This window comes from Dermacentor silvarum, chromosome 7, assembly GCF_013339745.2.
Source record: "Dermacentor silvarum isolate Dsil-2018 chromosome 7, BIME_Dsil_1.4, whole genome shotgun sequence".
Taxonomy (NCBI): Eukaryota; Metazoa; Arthropoda; class Arachnida; order Ixodida; family Ixodidae; genus Dermacentor; species Dermacentor silvarum.
Genome location: NC_051160.1, coordinates 121,018,391 through 121,038,929, shown reverse-complemented (window position 1 = coordinate 121,038,929; position 20,539 = coordinate 121,018,391). Strand labels below are relative to the sequence as shown.

Below are 20,539 nucleotides of genomic sequence, written 5' to 3'. Positions count from 1 at the left end.
ATTGTTAGCGCGTTCTTTAAGATTTTCATCAGAGATACCAGGCTGCGCGTAGAAAAGAAAAATAGCCACAGTACTTTTTTCACGAAGCTATTATGAAATGAAAAAAAAAAAGTAACCGAGTAAGTGCGTCTGACACAGGTGTTCGATTGTACATTTGTTCGTGCGCAATCATTTGTCCTGTCGGCGACTCAACCTAACAATTCGCAATACATGGTTGTGCAATATTTCTTAGAGCAGTGCCAAGACAACTATTAGAAGATGCGCTGAAATATCTACACGCAGCCAAGCCCTATAACGTTAGTAGCTCATATACGGGAACGCTTATCGATGGGTCATGAATCCCGTAAGAATTGTTGTCGTATGTTACCTACCTCTCATCATTATTGGAGAAACTCTTCAAGATCTCAAGGATGTAAGCATACCTTGTTCATATTTTCCCACTGCTGTTATTACTGATATAAAATATTGTTCGGAGTGTACAAAACTTGGGTACATAACTCAGTTGCACATCATTCTTACTGCCTGTAATGTGCCAACAGTAACAGAACGATCAGGACCATGTTTATATATATAGTTGTTTTGCAGTTTACATAAGAAATGTCTGCGGTTATACTAAATTGCAGCCCATTCTCACTGGATAAATTATTCTCCCGGGTGGAAGCTTCCTTGCAACCTGGGCAACAAAACTCTACAGCAAACAACGACACATTTATTTGCCTCTGCATATCTTGTCAAATTAAACACTTATTTTAGACTGACAAGCGCGGCAAGTTCGGTGGGTTGGTAAACTTCCATAATAAAGAACGTATTAAAGAAAGCTAAGTGATGACATGTTCGAAGTCAGCGCCTGTCACGTCCATGTCTCGTTACGGAACTAATGATAATGATAGTGCATGTCTTTTTTTCTATTCCAAGATGTCCAAGCGTTTTTGTTGAACGTACTTCTAGATAGTAATATGTATAGACAATGTTCATTAGTCACTTTTTAATTTTTGCGATTAAAGTTTGCAATAATTTCGGAAGCTCGAACACTGTGCTATTCCAGGGCAAGTACATTTCAGCAAAATTTTCTAACAGGTTCTTGTTCAGAGGCATTTACAATTAAATGTATCACTCGCTGAGGCTAATTTCGCATCCAGAGGCGGGGATGTCGGTGCAAATTAGCGCCATAGACTGATTTAGTGCGCGCGTACACTTGACTAAACCAGTGCGAGTGCGAATCAGCCAGCGCGATTGCCATTATACTTCGCTCCTAGCGTGCCATCTGGTCTGATGCAGAGCGAGATTGCTGACACATTCCTGATATCAGTTCCAAATGTGACTTCCTTATACCGACTAGCCTTACAAGATGTAAGTGTAGGCCTGACGGCCACATTCGCTATACTGCAATCTGTACAATGACTCGAACCATGTTTATGCCTCTGCACACAATTCCCGGCAGTGAGCGCACGTCTGAACGTGTCGTGCACTCACACCATAAAAACAAGGTTGTGGACTTAAACAAATTGCGATGATACATTCGAAAGCTCATTTTTTCTCTAAACAGTTCGTGGCTGTATTCACGGGAAAGAGGAGCCTATGCGTTAAGAAATTTGTGGTAACCGTGTGTGCATCTTTGAATGTATGGAATGCTTAAATATATGTATATATATATATATATATATATTGCTACATTAAATTCTTAGGCTCTTTTCCGTGATCAACCAGCGGCAGCCACTGGATTATTGTCTGGGTCAACCACTTTACTCGCTATGCCGAAACGGCAGCGATCTCTATAGCAACAGCGGCTCACATTTCGGACTTTACGCTACGGTTCCTCATTTTGAGGCATGGGTGCCCTTTTGTCATAATCAGTGACCGTGGCCGCAAATTCGTCGCCGATGTAGTTCCGGAGCTGCTCCGCCTTTCGGCTTCGCCAGTTTCGTCACCTCACTCCGTACCATCCACAGCCGAACGGTTTCATTGAGCGCACTAACAGGACTCTCATCGAAATTCTGTCCGCGTATGTCGACTCTCGGCACAAAAACTGGGACGTTATCTTGCATTTTATGACCTACGTTTACAATAGTGCGCTGCATGAGACCACCGGTTTCATCCCCTTTTACTTTCTCGGCGCGCGCCAACCCTCCACTACTCTTAACGCAACGTTTCCGTTTGTCGAGCACAATCAACCTTCTCTTACCGAGACGCTCTGTCGCGCTGAAGAAGCGCAACGGATCGCCCGTCTCCGTACTCTTGCGTCGCAAGACCTTTGAAAGGCTCGCTATGAAAAGCGACATCAGCACGTATAGTATATAAACGGAGACATGGTGCAGAAGTGGACTACACGTCGCAAACCTGGCTTCTGCGAAAAATGTCTGACCCGCTGCACCGGCGCTTTCGTCTTTTTGGCACGTCTCAGCGACGTTACTTACGTGTTATCCCGACTCACGTCCGCTGGTCACCACCCTCGCAAGACCAATATCGCCAACGTCGCCCGTCTGAAGCCTTTCCACCAACGAAAATCCAAATGATTCGCCCAGTGGGCATCGTCTATAATGGGGGAACTGCTAGGTTACATTGGCCGACGGGTGAAAAAAGCGAACAAGGTTGGTTTGGAATAAGCCTTCGCGAAAAAAAGAGAACAAGGTTGTTTTGGACTCGGAGCGGCTCCCACACCTAAGCCTTCGGCTACCATCGTTCATCCTCCCATGTATAAATAAACACCTCTCATCGTAACAGTATGCTTGTATACAATTTTAGCATTGCTACCTTCTGTTATGTTCACTATGCCAGTCGTATGCTTTATGTTGCATTTCTATTCCGCTAGTATCATTGCATATGCCCATCCTACTTAAGGCTAGCAGTACAAAATAAATAAATGACCCTGCACGAATTATGCTCCAAATTTAATTCGCAGCTGCTTTGATCTGCAGTAAGTGTAAGTGCAGTACAATGCACGTGTGGCGAAATTATTGCGCCTGATCAGGCACTATAACGGGAGTTGGTGCAAAAAAAAGTAAGATAGGCAGGTTCCTTCCACTCCTGGAGTTGGCGCTATGGGAAGTATTTTACTTGTACCTGGCTCTCTGGCCTTGCTTGGGGTTCCGCAAACCGTTATCAGGTATGCGAACGTGGTTGTGCAGCACGAACAGTTGCTCTATGACGAAAGGGCGGGCGAAGACAGCAGAAAGATGACAATGAGGATAATATTGTGACGTGTAGCTGATGCCCAAGGCTATTCACAATTTATTTACGCGGAAACCGACGGAGGCAGAGATGGCGACGCTATATCAAGTGGCAACACGTCGTCTTCCTCCGCTTCAGTTCAGTCACACTGTAACGGCTGTTCCGTTAGCTTCCGTGTAATTAAATTGTAAATAACCATGGGTATCAGATATACGTGACAATATGACGGCTACGGCACGATTTCTACTCCTGTGGCTTGAAATGAACTTAGGAAAAACCTACTATTGTGTTCAACATACCTACTGGAAGGGCCTAAGCGAGAGAAAAACGAATTGTGACGTCAGCTGCGGATGAGTGGTGCACAATCAAACGTACCTGTGTCTGTGTTATATGGTCCATGTTAAAAAGACGATTGGATTAGTACTTCAATAAAAAAATAGTTAGAACCTGTTGGACTTGGGCACATCACAAAGGTAGTACAACCACGCACCGCGTCTACGTAGCATTCAGTGACTGGGCACTGTGGGAAGACAGCAAAGCCACTCCCGTCTAATACAGCATCTCGAAACGCTAGAATTTATGAAGCATGAATGTGCAGTCATTGCCGTCTTTTTACTATCCCGTGTGTATCCCTGCGCATTCACGGCTAATGCCAGAGTTGCCTGCCAGGCCATCTACGTGACTTGTGTATGTAGCTTCAATCTAATGTAGCCACATATCTAGTTCAATCATCGTTAGTATGAATGGTGTGTATTTACACTCGTAGTTCTACCAGCTTTTCTTTTTTCTGGCAGTGTAGATAATAACAAGACTGCATCTTTCACCTACGCATAGGCACTGAATACACGTCAGAGAATTTGGACCTGTTTCAAGAAGCTACCATCCTGGAGACTACAGCCATAAACAGAAGTGCATATATTTCGAAGCGCGTTTAACAAAACGCGCCTACTACATATTAGACCTGCACTACGAGGCGGGTGACATTTGGTAAGGAATTTTTATTTCAAGTGCTATATTTTCACTCATATATATATATATATATATATCCATCTGTATATATATATACATATTGATATGGGGAGAAATAAATGTATTTACCGCAAATATACAATTGCAGGGAGTGTGCTCAGTGCCCAGGGTAACACCATCAACCGACCTCCGAGACACTTCAACCTTCTCTTCACCTCCCAACGTCATTTTGTCCACAGCGGCACAAACTCGTACGTGACATTATCCCCCGGTGGCAGAAGCATCCTCTCGATGCTTCTTAGGGTGTGTAATGAGTGGGCGAGTTATAGGGCTTTAGTCGCGAAACGTGGGCGATATCAATTCATGGCGGGGTAGAAGACGTCGAAGTCACAGGTGATATCTCATATGTGAGGCTGGTGACATGGCGAAGAACTCGGTATGGCCCGAGGTATCGCGGGAGCAGTTTTTTGCAAAGGCCGACGCGACGGAAGGGTAACCAAAGCAGGACAAGGGACACAGGGCTGAAATGAGCGTCCCGAGGACGACTGTCGTAACGGTGCTTTTGGATAGTCTGACATGGCGGAAGACGGTCACGGGCAATGCGGCGTGCTGTGGCCGCGAGCAATGGCGTCATTAGCATGGAATGTGGTAGTGTTGGCATCGAAAGGGAGCAGCGAGTCAAGAGGCAAGAGTGGGTCCCGGCTATATAGTAGATTGAACGTAGAATAATCAGTAATATCGTGACGCGACGAATTGTATGCAAACTTCACGACCCGACGAAGAGTAAGGTGCAGTCCCAATCCCGGTGATCATCAGACACCTACATGGAGAGCATGTCAGTAAGGGTACGATTGAGACGCTCGGTAAGTCCGTTTGTCTGTGGGTAGTTAGCCGTCGTGAACTTGTGGAACGTTGAGCAAGAGCCAAGAAGGTCGTCCACAATCTTAGAAAGAAAACAGCGGCCTCTATCAGGGAGTAGCTGACGTGGGGCACCATGATGTAGGATCACTTCAGGGAGGGGAAAATCTGCCACATCAGTTGCGCAGCTCGTAGAGAGGTCCCGCGTTTTGGCAAACCGTGTGGTATAGTCCGTCGCAATGGCCACCCACTTGTTACCCGAGGACGAAGCTGGAAATGGGTCAAGGCGGTCCAGGTCGACGTGGAAAAATAACTCACTGGGGATATCTGTACGCTGAAGGTGCCCAGCGGGAGACAATGCACGATTATTGCGGCGTTGGCAAAGTTCGCAGGCAGCGACGTAGCTTGGAACAGAGCGATATAGCCCAGCTCAGAAAAATCGTCTGCGCACACGGTCGTACCTACGTGAGACACCGAAATGACCAGCGGTGGGCACATCGTGTAACTGCGAGAGAATTGTCGAGCGCAGATGCTGGGGAACGACGAGAAGCAGTTCAGCACCATGTGGATTCATATTGCGTCTGTATAAGGTCCCGTCCTGGAGAACAAACATATGGAGGGAAGCGTCCTCTTGCTCCGTGGTAAGGCGTTCGATGATGGATCGCGAATATGGGTCATGACGCATTCGTCTGCGATGCGTGAGAAGTCGGTCGGAGATCGACAAAACGCAAGTATCTGTATCGGTTTCGGTGCCATCGGGTGGGTCGACAGGATAGCGGGAGAGGCAGTCGGCGTCCTTAAGTAGCCGCCCAGATTTGCAGGACACGGAAAATGTGTACTCTTGCAGGCGTAAAGCCCAGCGGCCAAGACGGTCTGTCGGGTCTCTGAGTAAGGATAGCCAACATAAGGCATGATGATCTGTCACGACGGTGAAATGTCGACCGAACAGGTAAGGTCAGAACTTAGCAATGGACCAAACAAGGGCCAAGCATTCGCGTTCTATTATGGAGTTGTTTCGCTCTGGTGCTGAAAGAAGACGGATAGGCATCACGCGATTCTTGTCCCGCGGTCGTTGGGACAAGGTAGCGCCAATGCCATGGCCGCTTGCATCAGTGTGAACTGCTGTGTAGGCATCCGGATCAAAGTGACTGAACACGGGTGGATTATAAGGTGACTGATAAGCGTTGAAAATGCTGCAGCCTGGTCGGGTCACCACGACAAGTGGTGTCCTTTTTGAGGAAGTCTGTGAGAGGACGAGCGATTTCGGCAAAGTTCTGGATAAATCGGCGGAAATAGGAACACAGCCCTAGGAAACTTCGGAAATCGGTAGAAGAACGCGGAAGTGGAAACTCACCGACGGCACGAACTTTTTCAGGATCAGGCTGCATGCCAGCAGCGTCAACCAAGTGATCAAGTACTCGTATTTGGCGTTGGCCGAAATGATATTTTGCAGAAATTAGTTGTAGGCCGGCTCGTCAAAAAACATCAAGGATAGCTGAGAGGCGGTGGCTCTCAAACGTCGGTGAAGAAACAATGTCGTCATCAAGGTAGCAGAGGCGGGTGGTCCATTTCAATCCGCGCAGAAGAGAGTCCACCATGCGCTCGAAGGTAGCCGGAAGCTGCAGCAGTGTCGAATCGTGGTTCGGGCGTAAGAGCAGCTACTCCACAGTCTTCCAAAGGGACAGAAAAGCAAGAAATACACCCTCAGGAAGCACTTGCAGACAAGAACCAAAGTTCAGAAGAGGAAATCACGCTCGATTGTTGGCAAGAGTTACAATTGAGCTTGTAGTGCTATTTGACGTGCCCGGAGGACGTCGCAAATTGCGGGCACCACGTCAAAGGCATACCATCTCCGACCATCTCGAAGTGGTGGAGAAGGCGACATAAGGACGTAGGTCACAGCATCAGGTTGCAGCTGATCAAATTCGGTAGAACGAAGTCGGGACTTGTGGTCGTCGGTCGGGTCGGCAAAGTAATGGGGCAGTTGAAGGCGAAGGGTGCCGGTTGCGTAGTCAATGTGCAGTCAGGTAATCCATTCCAAGAATCACTTCGTGGAGACATTCGGCCAGTAAAGTGAACAGAACTAACACTGGACGGCTGGAAATGGTAACACGGGCGGCGCACATTCCCATCACGGCTGTTGTACTGCCGTTAGCTACTCGGACGGCAGGCGACTCAGCAGGTGTCAGGACTTTACGGAGACGGCTACGAAGATCTGATCACATAACCGACACGTGAGCGCCAGTATCGATGAGGGCTTGAAGAGGGACATCATCAGTAAACATTTCAACAAGGTTCGGTCGAGCAGCAGGGGTCGGCAAAGGTTTTGCAGTCCGAGTCGTCAATGCAGCCTCACCTCCGGGGGCTACATTGCTTAGTTTCCCGAGAAGCGGCCCGCGTAGGACGGGGGCGAGGGACGTTGAGGTGTAGACGAACGGGACTATATATATTGTAACGAAGAGTTGTGAAGAAATGGTTTTATTTACAGGAGATGGACGATGAGCGGAGCGTGATCGTTGCGCAGTCCGCCCTCTCAAGCTCTTCGTTCTCTTCGCCTTCCCTTCTCTCTTTTTGTGCCTGCCTTTCATATCCGTTAATATATATATATATATATATATATATATATATATATATATATTACCTGCCCTAGAGTCAGACCGTTGTTTGCTACGTGTGTGTCAGATTAGGCGACAGCGCTGATATTTGCCCATCCCCGGAAGACGTAACCTGTCGAGGTTGTGGCGCCAGTAACTGGCACCAGTGGCTGCTCCCTGAAGTGTTCTCTCTGCGGAGGTCGTAATCTCACCGCGGATAAGGATTTCAAGCAGAGATTTCAAGTTCCATACGTCGTCAGGCAAAACAGAAGAGCTAGACGCGATCAAGAACCCCACAACTCCATGTACGTGGAGACTACCCCTCTCAAGTCTGCCATCAGCAGGAAATCCAAGTCCAGGAGTCGGGAGCCCAGAAGCAGCCGCTATTGGGTACTGGCAGATGATACCAGCCCGAGCCAGGACAGAGCTTCCTCCAGGGCTCGTTCAAGGGACCGGTCGTCCCCCGGCGCCGCAATGGAGGACGACCGAGGGATCGCCCTCTTTTGGAACGCTCTCGCACGAGAGGGCGATTCCGTTCCAGGAGCACATCCAAGACCATATGTTGCTCCAGTTTCCGGTCCAGCAGGCCGAGCGTCAGCATCCAGAAGCCGGCTAAGCAAGGAGCTGGTCCCACTTGGCAGACCAAGTCAACGGAAAGCCCAAAAAGGTAACGGCGCGTTCGCCGCCAGAGCATAGTCATCCTAGGGTAGCGCAGCTTGGAAAAGAGAATTCAATTCTGAATATGGCAATGGAGCAACTAAAAGCCGATATGGCAGATCTAAGGAACGTGACTAAACGTAATTTAGCACAATCAGTCTGTCGTGGTCGAACCTCCCATGTAAGTCCCAGGTGAAGAATCGCCCAATGAACGTCGGCCTAAAAAAGAGCCATAGCGGCACCAGAGCCTAGCAGTTCTGCCACGAAAGCCAAGTCAGAAATTAAAGACGAAATTAAATCCCTTATCATTGCGATGGGGTCAATCAAAGCCACGTTTGAGGGTCTCGTGGAAAGTTTAAAATTACTTAGTAACAGACAGGACGAGCTTGAGAAGCACGTGTTTGACATGAGTTAACCTGCACAGCCTACTACGGGGAAGAAGCGAAGCTCTGCTCCACCGAGCAGATAGCGGCTGCATCTAGCAGCATCTGATATGACAAACTAACTCCCTAGTCTAATCATGGCGGCAAACCGTAAGCGAATTACATTCTGGTAGTGGAACTGTAGGGGATTCCGGCGCAAGAGGAACGTCCTAGAGCTCGCATCAGAAAAAGCCGCACGTCATCCTATTACAAAAAACGCTCACAGATTCAGTCTTCTTACCGGGCTACAAAGCATATACGACATACAGTAAAGGAAAATGGGGCATCAGTACTCTCGTAACCAATAGAAACACTTTCATCTCCCATGTCATTAGCGATAATTCTAGGAAAGTGGAGTACTCCCTGGTAGAAATTATACCGAGGGGTCTAAAGAAGAACAGTACGTTTATGCTCAATATATAAAGCAGACCTGCTGAGCACAGGCAGAGGTTTGCAACGATTGTTGCGAAAGCGGGCAGCAAAGCCTGGAACTCCCCCCTAATCGTAGCCAGGCACACCTCGATGCTCCGCATCGAGCGTGGGCGTTCCCTGAGAATACCCGCAAAGGTACCGAGCTATGGCAGAGTGCAGTTCATCAAAGCTTTACTTTAATTACTGGTCCGGCATTCCCAACTAGAGTCTGTAATTCCTGTACCAGAGGTTTTACACCAGATCTCACCTTCGTCAAGAATGTGGTTTGGGGTAACTGGTCTAACATATCAACGGACCTGGGTAGCGATTACAATATCTTACCCACTACATGACGCCAGTCGAATCGACTACCCTGCATACAAGGGCGAGCCAAATTCAAAGCTCGACGAGCCATTCAGCACTAGCGATGTTAGGGCGGTACTGCACAGTATAAATGGCAAGTCTGCCCCAGGTCCAGAGTGAATATCTAATAGAGCTCTAAAGAACCTGGACGACAACTTCATTGGGTACCTCATTGAAGAGACTAATCGGATTTGGGAGTGGGGATTGTTGTCGGAAACCTGGAAGTCCGGCATCGGTTATCCTCATTCCAAAGCCGGGGCAGCCCCTAGGCCTTGCAAATCTTCGGCCCATCTCTCTCACGTCTGGCGTGAGTAAGGTGGCGAAGCACGTCATTCACAACCGTATTTCGGAACACGCTGAAAAGAACAATTTATTTCAATACAACATCATTGGCTTTCGTCCGGCTTTGTCCACACAGGATGCGATGAAGCTCATAAAATGCCAGGTCATTGACAACGCAACCGTAGATGTCAGGGCTATCCTGGGTTTGGATCTGGAGAAGGCTTTTGACAATGTGTCTCACGTTCACATTCTGAATTATCGGAGCTCAATCTGGGTGCTGCCTTTCATAGCTATATAAGCTCCTTTCTCAAGGGGAAGCAGGCGATACTCAAAATTGGTGATCTCAAGATAGAGGCATTCGAGCTTGGATATAGGGGCACGCCGCAAGGTGGGGTGGTATCGCCACTTCTCTTCAACATAGCAATGAGGGCTCTCTCGGAAAAGCTCTCTGCCATTGGATAGATCGCACGCTTTATGCAGACGATATAACGATCTGGTGCACCAAAGGAAGTTATGGGGGTTGTAACAGGCCTCCAGACGGCACTCGATGAAGTCGAGTCATATCTCGAAAACAAGGGACTGAGATGCTCGGCTAGTAAATCTGAGCTACTCCTTTATAGGCCAACCACAGAGGGTCCCAAGCCCAAGGGTTGGAAGCCGCTCTCGGACGTTGATATCAAGCTAGTTACACGTGATGGAAGCCACATTCCCTGAGTCGACTTTATCTGTGTACTACGCATACTTATTGAATGAAATGGGCCGAACAACCTCACGTTGGCTAGAATCACAACGAAAACGGTAAATGTAATTAGGCTCATCAACAAAGTGTCTAACAGAAGGGAAGATTTGAAGTTAGACAATTTGCTGAGGTTTTTCCACGCCTTCCTTTGAGGCACATCATTTATGTAGCAGCTATGTACAATTCGTACACTTCTGAGAAAAAGAAGTTGAACATCTTTATTCGGAAAAGCATCAAAAGGGTACTCAGAATCCCCATGACTGCCAGTACAGAACGCCTCTATCAAGTGGCAGTACGCAATTCATTGTAGGAGATCATCGAGGCGCAAGAATCGGCCCAATTGGCTTGGCTGTCCTGCTCTTCGGCGGGGACAAGAATTCTGGCCATCCTGGGCCTTTACCCAGTACTTGCTGAAGAGAGAAGGCATCGAATCACTGACGAGCAAAGAGAAAGCATTTACATTGCGCCAATCCCTCGTAATGTACACTCGCAGCACAATGGGGGAAGGCGTAGTGCCAGGGCGATTGTGATCCTGAAGAAGATCAAGGATGAAGCCCAATCGGTCTGCTTTGTGCATGCGGCTCAATATGGCCGCTCGTCTCAATTTGCCATAATGTCAATAGATCATAGATGTCATGCTGTTTCGTCAACCTCGGTGGCTGGGAGCACTTCTTCTAAAGCGGTGCAGATTGCTGTTGCTTTAGCTCTTTTTGACTCTCGGGCTCCATCGCGAAAGAGGCCCCTTGTTTTCTCAGAAACATGGCAATCAATCACTCCACATACGATCACTTGTTTTCCGGCACATTTCAGCCTAAATCTGAACTCGCTCACTAACCTCAATGTCATTGCCCACTCCCAGGCGTGCATGCTAACTCTCCGAGCGGACGGAGGAGCCCTGTCACAGTCCAATGTCCAAGAGTTGCGAGACACTCTATTCACCTTTAATGAATTCAGTAAAAAAAATTTTCTGGAGAGAAGAATCGTTCCTGCACGACATAAAAAGCTCACAAGACCTCAGGCTTTAACCCTTAGGATGCTTGAGACTAACTCCTATCGTAGTCTAGCCTTCAGGCACTGATTATTCCCGGATGTTTTAAGCACAGTGTCCTAGCTGCGGGGAGGGGGGGGGGGGCATGCAATTTAGAACACTTGCTCTGGCGGTGTCCCTCGTTACGAGAGGATAAGGACATCAATGAACGGAAGTGGAATTCGGCCATCAAGAGCTCGGAATAGTATCTTCAGCTTTGGGCAGTCCAGAGAGCCTGCGATGCGGCGGTTAGGTTGGGCCTAACCAGCCCCACGTGAGAGCGGCCCGCGTTGTCGCCTTAAGGGGCGATGCTTCTTGGGATGCTTTTAATAAAGTTCTTCGTATCTGTATTCGTATTTCAAGTGCTCCATGGAAGGGATGGGGGGGGGGGGTGCCCTTGGAGTAAGTTGCATATAAGCTTCCAATAACAAACCCACATTGTTTGCTGAAAATAATTGTAAAATGTGCACAAATACCAACGATTCACTTATGGCGAATTCCATTGGGAGAACAGGAGCAGGGCGCCGCGCAGTGCGGAGTCGGGCGACAGCGCAGTGAGAACAGGCGCACTCGACCCGCCACTGGAATACGGCGTGCATTCGGAGAGCAGGTGGGAGGGGGACATGTGAGGAGAAATGTACCATGTGACTAAAGCAAACGACGTCCCACCATTCTCTGCAGGAGAGCGGCAAAACACGCGTGATCGTCCTGTAATCTGTCGGGCGTAAGGCTGTCACCGTTTGCGGCCACGTACTACATACGTTTGTGCAGCGCCGACGCATCCCACAAAGTGTCCGCCTGCGAAGATCATCTGAAACTTGAATCTGAAGTTGAGCTCCAGCAGCTTTCGCTGCTGTCACCGTCGAGCGTCTCAAGCACTTCAGCAAGGCGACGACGCTTTGCTGCCGCTGTCCCCCGCGCATCCAACGAGAAGCAAGGCGGACTAGAAATGCCAGGATGTGTCGCTAAATCGCTGCGAAGCTCGCTCGTATCGCCGACGTCAAAAAACAGCGGTACCAAAACACCAACTACGCTTGGCTGCCGCCATTGCCGCCGCGCGCGCCGGCTGAAGCAAAATAAAAAGAAATGAGGAGGATATGACGGTTTAAGTCACGTGACTTCCTCCGTACTCCGCTTTTCAGGCGAGAGCAGTCCGGACTGCTCCCGGCTGCTCTCGGTGCAGCGAAACTTCTCTTGTTCTACCACTGGATGACGGCTCTCCCACTCCTGTTCGACCACTGAAACACGGCGCCTCTGGAACGAGCACTTTCAGCGTGCTTTTGAGTGCTCCTGTTCTCCCAATGGAATTCGCCATTAATAATGTTAATTTAAGTCTTAAGCTGCTCGCCACCTATTTGCATCTTCCGTAAAGGTGCTAATAAAAATGACTGCTCTAATACTCAAACTTGAGAGCAGACAAGTAGGCATCCAATAGTCCTCCATCCACTTGTATATATATTGTTACGCCCACGAAAGGCGTTTATTGAACAGCCAGCCAAGCAGAGTTAGTCGCGAAGGCCTTGATCAGCTGAGTGTAGATGTAGATGTAGAGCCTTGGTGTTAGTGGCACATACCCACCCTGGGAGATTGGCCAAGAACCGGGTAGTTCGATATAACAATGAGAAAGGAGATTTATAAAATTCTGCAAACATAAATTTGGGAATACGTACGCATATGATAACGAATAGGTAGAATATTTCTCATCTGAGTGCATGTCGAGATTCAGCGAGCCAGCCGCATGTCGTCTTTTTCTTCAGCCGTCATGGATCCCCCACATTCTGTTAAGGCGTAAACCTGGAATGCACGTAAGGGTATCACATTTCCCTCCGCGCAGACGAAGGCCACCGGCTAAGTCAAACAGGCTGTCGAGAGACAAAAGGCTTTAAACGGACGACATGCGTAATTTCAGTCTGTTCTGACCGTCGGTAATATGATGTGAGGCGTGCTATGCGGTAGGTCAATTCGCTTATACGGTCCCTGATAACATAAGACCTCACATAGTGGGCCAGTAGCTTTTCACATAACCCACGTTTTCTTGGTGGTTTCCACAGCCGCACGAATTCACCAGGGTCATATATCACGTGTCGGCGTCGGCGGTCGTAGCGTGCCTTCGATCGGTCTTGTAAAAAAAAGCGTGCGCAAGAAGCAACTCGTCGGGCCTCTTGAGCAAGAGAGACGGTTTCGGATGCACAAAGATTATCGTGGCTTGAAATCGGGAAGGTTGTGTCCAACGTATAACGCGGCGGACGAGCATAAAGCAGGAAGAAGGGACTGTAGCCCGTAGTTTCGTGCTGTGAGGTATTTAAAGCACACGTCATGAAAGGTAGCACGCTGTCCAATTTATTATGATCGGACGCGACATACATGGACCGCATGTTAGTGAGGGTTCTGTTGGTTCGTTCCGTAAGGTCATTTGTTTGTGGATATTATGGGGTGGAATGTCGAAAACTAGAAGCACATAGACGGAGCATCTCTTAGACCGCGCCTGCAGTGAACTGGCGCCCACGGTCACTGATGATGACTCTGGGAGGTCCATGTTGGAGAATGACGAAACGCAGCAGAAAAATACAGACTTCTGTGGCAGTAGCCGATGGTATAGTGGCTGTCTCACAGTAGCGTGTCAAGTGATTGGCACAAACGACAATCCAGCCATTCCCATCACATGACCGCGAGAATGGACCGAGAAGGTCAATGCCGACTTGCTCGAAAGGAGTGCTTGGGGCACTGGATGTAGTCGATCAGGCGGATCGCTCGTCAGACGCTTGTGACGTTGGCACTTGTTGCAGCTGGACACGTACTGGTCGATCGTCTGACGCATTCTCGGCCAATAGAACCTTTCTGGCGCACGGTAGAGCGTTCGCGCCGATCCCAAATGACCACAACTTGGATCGTCATGCATAGCGCACAAGATGGAAACACGAAGACTCTACGGGACCACCAGGAGATATCGTGGGCCTGTAGTAGAACAGTTCTTTTTGTACATTACTCCGTAACGAACGCAGAAACGAGTGGATGGTGCTGATTTCCTTGCAGTAGTGAGAAGTGGCTCTAATGCTCTGTCCTTTTGCTGCTTGATCTTGAAGGTATTATTATCGGAAAATCCTGGCTCCAACGATGCGATATAGCGATCGAAGTTGCCCGCGTCGCAATCCGTCGTCGGAAGCGGTAGGCGCGAGAGGCAGTCAGCGTCGGCGTGCCGTCAGCGTCGGCGTAAACGAAGCGTCCAACGCGCAAGCCGACCAAACGGATCACAGATGTTAACCAGCCAGCAGAGAGAATGATGTTCTGTTACCACGGTGAAGGGGCGTCCGTACAGGTATGACCAGAAGCGTTGTACTGCGAAAATTACTGCGAGACATTCTTGCTCTGTGACTGTGCAGCTGCGCTTGGACTTGCTTAAAGAGCAAGTCCGAGAGGTCTCCGAAATTGATGTGTACGCGCCTTTGTTCGTTTCGCCTCTGTCGGAATGCAGCCGCCTGAACCTGCAATGCAAACTCCGGAACTGGTACGAGGCATCATCGTGTTTTATCAGCTGAGGAAAAGACATGAAAAAAAGAACGCTGATACGCTGTCAAAGTGTGATAGGCAGCCAAACTTGCAGGTGTGGATGTTACGTAGTGAAGTTTTCTGTCATAGTGTGGGAGTGTCGACATCCGCGGCTTCTCTCTGCATTTCTTTTTTAACGGCCCTCGACAGTGATCGTACGCGAAGGGAGCGTGCGTTTTGTCGTCGGCTGGCGCTTGACGACGTCTTCATTCAGCCCCTTAAACGGTACGGGCTTCTGAGGGAGCTGATATTGAGCGTATGCGCAGCATTAAAACGGCACCTGCAACTGTGTGCCGCGCGACCACATACCGTCCCGGTGAACTTACGGGTGCAGTGCCCCTTGCCTTGAGGCCATACGAACTATATACTATTGACCTTTTTTATTTCTGAGATTAGTATCGAAATAAAGACCTTTAGTCGCTTTGTTATAGGGTGGTGGTAGTAGTAGTAGTAGGGGTGATGATGTATACAGGCGGGGTGAGCCTGGCAGACTTGGCCGGAATTGCGCCGACTCAGCGTCTTTTCTGCACCACATATGTCACCATGTGTTCATCAGTCTTGTCTCTCGCACAAATGTGAGAAGAATGCGTAACACTTCCACTGCAATTATTTTGTCGGTGCGGTGAACGGGCGAGCTTGGTTGAGCCGGTCGGCGCTGTAGCAGACGTCCGGAAAAGGAAGCTGTTGAATAGGATCGTGCAGTGATTTGCCTGAACTACATATCCATGATGTACGATCATGCTATCAGTTGACCGCACTTCTTTCATTTCTTGTCGTTTATTCCGAGCTTTGCTTCCTCCTCGCTCTCATACGACGCAGTAAGTTAAATGCGCTGCTACTTTGGTTGCACCCTGAAAACAACGTTATTCGCCTGGTAACCACCTATGCCCTGAGCAGGATCACCTATGTCACCTCGTACCTTCGCCTAAGTGCGACTGACAAACTCAAACTCAACATCATGATCAAGAGGACCTGTAAGCAAGCCCTACATCTCCCGATTTCCACCTCTAACAAGAAACTGGACACCCTCGGCATATACAGCCCCATAGACGAGCCTATTAAAACTCAGCGTATTACTCAATACGAACGACTTGCCAACTTCCCCACGGACCAGCACATTCTGCGCACGCTAGGCATAATCTACATCACCCAATTTGTGCCAAAAGTACCGGTCCCTCCGAACATTCGCGCTCAGTTAGTTATCCGCCCATACCTCGTAATATGTACCCAGAACACAATCAGTGACGACGTGCTGAAGGCTAAACAGCTACAAAAGCGCTACGACCAAGCCGCCGACGTAGCCTACGTGGACACCGCGGAATACTCCCACCAGAATGCCATGGCGGTCGCCGTAGTCGCGGGCTCGTAGTACGGCTATTCCACGCCCCCATCAATACTCATCACTCAACCCGAAGAAGGAGGGGAAACGGCCAGCGCTTTCGCCTACGCCTCTATCAATGTACACTGCCTCATCAGCGATTCAAAAACGGCCATTCACAACTACACAAGAGGACTCATCAAAAACCCAAGCACAGAAAATACTCTCGGGCAATCCCCCCTCAAGGCAACGCCGCGTCCAGATTATCTGGGCCCTTGGTCACTCGGGTCTGGCTGGAAACGAAACCATCCAAGTTGCCGCCAGAGCTCTCGCACACCTCCTCCTGCGTCTTTCGATCCCAACGAGCCCTCTGTCCTGCATCGCGGTCGCGCGCGTGACCGAATGGTCACATTTAGAGAAATCCTCCTCCACTACCGCAGAGAGTGGTTACGCTACACCCCAGCTCACAAAACACTTAATAAATCTCAATCCACCACTTGGTGACTACTTCAGACGCGAACTTTCCCAAACCCCGTGCTATACCATCGCATTTACCCCGATGTATACTCCCCATTCTGCAAAGGTATACTCCCCATTCCGCATAGGTATACTCCCCATTCTGCAAAGCCTGCGAGGTCCGCGCTGACCTCGATCACATCATCTGGGCATGCGCGAAAGCTTCACCCACCAACACCCACCACACTAACACTACAAGCATCATAACTACGGCCGAGCAGTGGGGACTTTTCTGCTAAGCTTGGGCCCACAAGAGCAGCTCTGGGCCGTCCGGATGGCCGAAGACGCCGCCAGAAATCAAGGACTGGCCGCCGTCTCAGGAAGGGGAGGTCTGGGGGTTAGTCTCCCAACCACCGCCGCCCCAGACCCCATCATGGACACAGTAAAGTTTCATCTCTCTCTCGGTGGCACCCTTATCTCAGCGTAAGAACGTTTTGGCTAAGAAATTGCGTACGAACATCGCAGCTTAGTGAATTCCTCCCCTGTTTTGGGCATACGCGCTAGTGACTAACTGAAGAAATGCACTGTCACTGGCAAGGGTATACAACATGGTATTTTTGAAATGCCGAAGAATGCTGGTGTCGAAGTATTTTGGTTCCCAGCATATGCTGTGGGGTTGCGCCTCTGCCGGTCCCCCTTTCAACCAAGAGGCAATGATGACGCTTATTAAGGCCCATGATGAGACCTCTCAAATCGTGGCAGTCCAGAGGGCCCGCGAGAGGGCCGTCAGGTTTGACCTGATGGTCTGCGAGTGTGCCTAGCCAGGTGACGTCGAGTTTACTCGCGTCTATTGTGGACCGAATAAAGTTCACTCACTCACTCCCACCCGAAGGAATCACCAACATCTGTACTCAGTATATTTTTTTTTCAGGAGGAGCCAGCGAAATTACGCAAAGATATTTCTTTCCAAAGGTGAACCAATAATGCGAGTGGGCCCAGATCTCGGTAAGCTACAACCTTATGTGCCTCATAAATCGCGTTTTCTCACGCATGGTAATCGCTGATAATAGATTTCCTACAGCTTTCAGATTGCGTACGAACCTCTGCATTTCGAAGAATCCCCATTCTGCACCGTCACAATTTCTCTCTATTTTTCACTCATTGGCTCATTATTCTTTTTGAAGCGAGCTGACTCTCACCCTCTTAGATGAGTGGTTATTACGCCCTTGGCACACCACGGTGGCCAAATTTCGAGTGCGGTAAAATAAGAAAATGCAAGTGCACTTTTATTTAAGCACACGTTAAAGAATGCCAGGTTCTTTAACGGTGTGGTTCATAGCCCATGCTACCATTGGGGTCGTTAAAACACACAATTTCACTTTTACTAGCTGGCCCTTGAAAAGGTACTTGATCAATTACCCCAATACAGTGACTTCTCGTTCAGAACGCTTTTCAAAACAAAGAACTTCAATATTTTGCTTGAACGAAACAGAACAAGCAATGGGACACGGCGAGCGGTAAACAGACACATAAAGTGCTCGCCACCAACTAATTTTACTAACAGCGCATAAGTCGTTTTTAAGCTCACACGTTTTAGACTGTTCCGTTCAAAGATGTTACCTCACCAACTGTCTTGGATTCAGACCTGAGGTGAATATCATACGTGCCGGCCAAAATGTATTGGGTTATTGCAGAGCTCGTTTTTCAGCGGTACTAACGACGATAGTTTGAGGGGAGCAGTGGCAATTTTCGCAGAATTTTCAGGAAGACGTCCTTAGATAGGAATAACGAAGGCGATATCAATTATGCATGAACATTCGCTATCAGTAAATTGGGGCCTCCGAATCGTTACTGCGTCGATTATCTACGCAGATAGGTTAAGAATAAAAGCTACTTAATCGCGCCTTTTTTTCAACTTGAGCATTTTTTACTAGGGCACTGTTGTGTTGTTTGGTGCCACAAAAAAGGTCGTGAGTGCTACAAGTTATGCGCGCTTTCTTGATACGCCATCGCCTTTCGGTCACTAAATATGGGATCACACTGAAAGAATGCATTTCATGAAACTTGGAAAGGTATGGCTATTTCGGATGAAATTTGATCTTGATAAGAAGGAATTCGAGTCCCATTTTATGCATGCCGATTGTCTCATCACATAGGCTCCAGTTAATCTTAAAATATAAAAAAGTCGCAGTTTCGCCTGAAAGGCGAAGCATCGATTGCAATAGCGAATTATCAGAGCGCCATACGAAGTGAGGATAGTACTTTTATCGGCCGTATCAACTTGTACACATTCGTTTGCTAACGAAATTAACAAGCATGCCCTTAAGAAAATATGAGATGAGTTTCACATGAAGGTCTGATGACTTTTGACATTACAGCCCAATGAGTCTCTGATGTGTTTCTTCGGAAATATTCTGATGTATTCCTAATGTCATTCTAAAACATATTGGCCACTGTCGTTCTGATGCATACTTGATGAGTGTTTTTCTTGTGAGCATGAAATGTCTTCATAATGCGTGCTCCAAAGCAGTTTTTGTGTGACCGTGTCATGTCTTCCTAATGAGCCTCTACTGAGTTTATACATTAGATTGCTGGCTTTCATAGAATTCATAAAACAAAATTAGCCACCACGTGTGGCAACATTTTCTGATGTGTCTTTCGTGCTTGATATACATATATCAAGGCGCAGCACTTTTTCCAACATCCAACATGTACGTGGGCCAGTACATATGCTGCACATCAGACATTTCTCAACGAAAAAAAGTTGATAAAAATTTATTGAGCATATACCACGCTTCCTTAAAGAAAGAAGGAGGTTAAATGTAAGGAACACATAGTATCTGTCTGGTTATGGATGTGGTATTTTCCTTTCATTTAGTCTCCCTGTTAGTCTTTGAGGAGAGGCTGTTTTTGAGGTGGAGGGTCGTCGTCTTGAAGCGAGTGCACGTGTACCCTGCATGGTGAAAGTACAGAAAATTAACCACACTTGGCAATGAACCACAGGAATACACACTGTATCACTTGCTGTGGAATGATTTGGAGATGTTAGTTGTGCAAAAAGTTTATGCGATGTTGGTTCACATAAAGTCGAGGAACCGCCGTGTAGCCTTTGGGTGTAGCAGTTCCTACAGTATGCCCAAATTTCTCTTGGTTGTACAAACATGCAGTGCCGATCCGCTGTGGGGTGTACGTGTTGTGAACTACTCTGGCTGTATTGGTTTCCACTCTACAAAGAGCAGCAGTGTCTGTGGATTGCTAGTGGGAATTGTAAAATATTCTATCTGATCACTTGGCGTGGAAACAAGCATAGGAGCGCTGGTGTACGGGCAACCAAATGCAACCCCGAGACATTTAAGAGCCAGCTGTTATAGAATATTTGCACGAGCTACCGGCATAGTTCTCATGCATTTCAAGTCCACTATGCCATGCCTATGTTGGCCTATGTCCACCATGTCCCACCGATGTTCGTGCTCTCCTAGGCACATGTTGAGGCACCGGCCAGTCTGCCCCATGCAAATCTCACCAAAAATACACATGATCAAAGGAATTCACCACACAACCCCTGACGGATACAATACAAGTTTGGTGGTATCTTTAACTAAGCAAGCCTCCCTTGCCTGGGTGTCTTTCTCAATTCGCTTGTGGACTGCAATGCACATATATAACCAGAAAGAAATATTGTAGACAGGATATGAATGACAGTTCGTAAGTGAATTGTGAAATGCGAAC

The 20,539-nt window shown here is 48.2% G+C and overlaps 1 long non-coding RNA gene across 1 annotated transcript in view; it reads left to right on the top strand.

Annotated features, from left to right (window-relative positions):
* The first annotated feature begins 251 nt into the window (after positions 1-251).
* The window catches only part of LOC119459713 (uncharacterized), a 36,311-nt gene continuing 16,023 nt past the window's right edge, over positions 252-20,539 (top strand). Inside the window, exons 1-3 of the long non-coding RNA XR_005193768.2 lie at positions 252-412; positions 4,003-4,155; positions 17,742-17,815. This is a non-coding gene — a long non-coding RNA (uncharacterized LOC119459713). The remainder of the gene's footprint in view (positions 413-4,002; positions 4,156-17,741; positions 17,816-20,539) is intronic.